The sequence below is a fragment of the Triticum dicoccoides genome, unplaced genomic scaffold, assembly GCF_002162155.2.
Source record: "Triticum dicoccoides isolate Atlit2015 ecotype Zavitan unplaced genomic scaffold, WEW_v2.0 scaffold43556, whole genome shotgun sequence".
NCBI classification, from domain to species: Eukaryota; Viridiplantae; Streptophyta; class Magnoliopsida; order Poales; family Poaceae; genus Triticum; species Triticum dicoccoides.
In genome coordinates, this window is record NW_021272225.1 from 1 (window position 1) to 3,549 (window position 3,549).

The following is a 3,549-nucleotide window of genomic DNA, read 5'->3' on the forward strand; positions in this document are numbered from 1 at the left end:
CTCGACATGCCCGGCTCGTTCGCCGCGGCTTATTCGCCCTTCATTCACGCCCTAAGCCGCGGCTCGGAGCAGCCCGGCGTCTTCGACGCCGTCGTCCACCAGCAGCGCACGCCCCGCGGTCGGCTTCTTCCGCAGCAGGGGGCACTCCTGCTTGAAGTGCCCTCTGATGCCGCACTTGTAGCACTTCTCGCGACGGTTGTCCCCGCCGCCTGATGCCGTGCTCGCCGCGCAGTCGTCGTCGTACTCTCCGCGTGCACCGCCCCGACGCCGCTCGCGCGCACGCCACTGTGTCACGGTGTACAGCAGCTACCCATCCACGCCCTCGCCGCCAGCCAGACCTCGCCGACGCAGCCGCTCGTCAAACGCCTTCAGGCGCCCGAGCGCGTCCTCGAAGAGCAGCTCCGATAAGTTGCAGAATTGGTCCATCCCGGCGACCGCCGCGTACAGCCAATCCGGGACGCAGTCCAGGAGCTTCTTCACCATCGCCGCGTCGTCGAGCGTCGCTCCCAGCCCGACGTAGCGCGTCGCCATGGCACTGATCTTCCCCGCGAACGCGTCCAGCGACTCGTCGCTTGCCATGCGCAGGAGCTCCCACTCCCCGCGCAACGTGCCCAGCCGCGCCGCCCGGACGCGATCAGCTCCGACGAACCGGGCCTTCAGGCTGCTCCATATCTCCGCCGCGGTCTTCGGCCACCTGCAGCAGCAAATCGTCGGCGAGTGCCCGGAGCAGGTAAGCCCGCGCCGACTTATCTTTCTTGGCGATCACCGCCGACGCAGCATCCTCCGGCGGCACCACCGCCTCCCACAGCCCGGCGGCGTCCAGGTCGGCCTCCACCTTGATGTCCCAGGTGATGTAGTTCTCCCCCGTGAGCATCGGCGCTGCATGCGCCACCGTGCTGCCCGATCCGCCGGCGTATGGCATGATGGACATCGCCGGCGAGCTTCCTCTTCCACGTGGCTCTGATGCCAATTGTTGGAACCTCCACTCTCTAGCCCTAGCTCGCCTCTCCCTCTCACTCTTGTCGCTCACTGCTGCCGTGGCTAGCTCACCGGAGAGAAGAAAAAGAATTTCAGAGAGATTCAGGGAAACGGTGGACACAGAGGTTTTCCCGGCGCACGAATGCCCCCTTTTCTTCCTCGAGCACAAACTCGACTGTGTCGAACCATTACAACGTCACCACGCGGCTTTATAGCCCTGAGCCAGCTCCCTGGGCACGTACCCACGCCTTCACTCACCTGTGATCATCTCCACGTTCTGCATGCTCTGGCCGCGCATGCTACGCACCTGCGCGCGCTCGCGTCTCACGGTGAGCACCAACCCAACGCACCCCGATCGCCCCGTGTGGCTCGCCAACGGCTCCAACACGCTACCCTGGTGCACGGACACGCCAGTGCACCCAACGCACGCACACACGCACGCCCTACTCCTCGGACCCGACGCGCCCAGCAAGCCCAGTGCGCGCCCATACCCGCACTCGACATGCCCGGCTTGTTCGCCGTGGCTTATTCGCCCTTCACAAACTGTATCGCCATGTCTTCAAATAAGTAACACTTGGCGATAAAATATAAAGCTTGCGCTAATGCCATGGGGTGAAAAGAAAATAAATTAAGACTGCTTTAAAACTTGGGCAGATGCACTTCTTTGACTTCTGACCTTAATCTTTTCTTTCATTTTTATTCCCTTCGTTTACCTAACATTTTGATCTACATATTTTCCCAACAGATGGATTTTTTGTCGATTGAAACCCCAAGAATTCATGCACGAGCCCTCGTGATGTCAAGACATGGCCGAGTGTGGTCCACCCAACACACAAAATAAGAGTCTCACGCCCCATGGGTTCCTTTCAGTCTGCATGCCCGCACCTTGTTTGTTTGCTATGGCCATGTCGATGTGTAACTGCACATCGCTGGTGCCCAGTAAGCGCTTAGGAGTTAGGATGCACATCCATCAACGTGGATCCAGGTCTCCATCAGGTCAGCAATGTGTCCCGCCGACCGCCGTGCAAACCGCAACATCACTGAAATAAGCAAGCCCTAATGATTACTGCAGAACGGCTGGGTTGGCGTCGAGCACAGCCTAAGAACCGGCGGCTTGGCAGCAAACCTAAATGAAAAACAAAGTGGTTCGTTAGGATCGCATATACGGAAAGCATCCTGCCTAGCCTTCCCGAAATTCTGAGCAGGGCCAGCATATCTTCATAACTTTCTGACCCCTCCTACTCCTATTGCGCAGTGGACGACATTGACTACCAATTTTTGTTGAATGTTTAGACCAGATAAAGATTTGACTGCATCACGGTATGAGTTTTGGGTTTTGGGATAGTGTGTTAGGAGTGCGTGTCTCGTTTCAAAAAAAAAAGTGTTAGGAGTGCGTGTGTGAGGATCTGAGAGACGAGTGAAGAGTGGAGAACCAACGGGGAAAGGGATGCTCTTTAAAGATTGAAGATGTGTGAATTCATTGTAGCAGAAAGGACAAAAAACCACCTGCATACATCTGATCAACCCCGAAGATGTGCAAGCCGCCGTCCATTCTATATAAAATGACTAGCATCAACACTCCGGTCCGGATTAGTTCAGTTATTTACAGTGGAGTTAGGCCTTGGTAGACCCAATGTAGAAATCCTGTTTAGAACGAGTTTAGGCGCAGTTTGACCGTCTCGGATGTGTCTTGCTTACTGCCTACCGTGCATGAAAGTGGCTTCAATTTCTTCATTACAAACGTGCATACTAAACGAATTGGATGGCCATGAGCCTCGCCCACATTCCTGTTTGGAGTTTCCATGCATTTGACAGGTAGGTATAGAAAAAAAAACTAAGATTTCGCTTATTATCGGGGGAAAATTAAGAAACAATCACTGCTTAATTCCGCTGAGATGCAGTACAGTATGTGCACCGGCATCCGCCAGCATCACAATCGCCAACCGCACCGGGGCCAACGTTGATTTGACAGTTGCGGAGACAAGCCTTGGGGTTACACGGCCCAGGGATGACAGGGGTCTGCCGGCAGTCTTCAGGGATTAGCGAGCCGCCACCATTAGCCGTCGCCTGGATCATCAGATCTATATGTTCGTACCGGCATATGAAGATTGCAGAGGTTTATTATGAGGAAACGATAGTGGAAAGGTCGCCATACAAAATTGATCACAAAACATGCTCCAAACGCACATACCTGAGGATAGCAGCGCAACAAGGGCAAGCGAAAGTAGTAGCATCTTGTAGAACGACCTCATCCTGTCTTGATGGTGGCAACCTGAGAGAGAGAGATTGAGAAAGCGTGTTTACTGGGAGGTTAAGCCAATCTTTTCAGATATGCCTGGGTGCCTACTCTGTGATTATGGCCTTAGATGGCTTTTTATAATGGACATAGGTGTATGCTACAAGTTTTCGATTTATTTACATATATGTTAACGTTTAAATACATTAATTGAATCATCGGTCTGTATCCTATAAATGCGAATGTTGATATACACCCAAAACATACAGCTCATATATATAGTAAAAAATATATTTATAGTATATTTTTTTGCGAGGAATATTTATATAGTATAT

General features: G+C 53.3%; 1 long non-coding RNA gene across 1 annotated transcript; it reads right to left on the reverse strand.

Moving 5' to 3' along the window:
• Positions 1 to 2,736: 2,736 nt before the first annotated feature.
• LOC119346595 lies at positions 2,737 to 3,346 on the reverse strand. The gene is made up of 2 exons (XR_005167821.1): positions 3,170 to 3,346; positions 2,737 to 3,059 (listed from the first exon to the last, which is right to left on the reverse strand). It is a non-coding gene; the product is annotated as an uncharacterized LOC119346595 (long non-coding RNA).
• Positions 3,347 to 3,549: the final 203 nt, after the last annotated feature.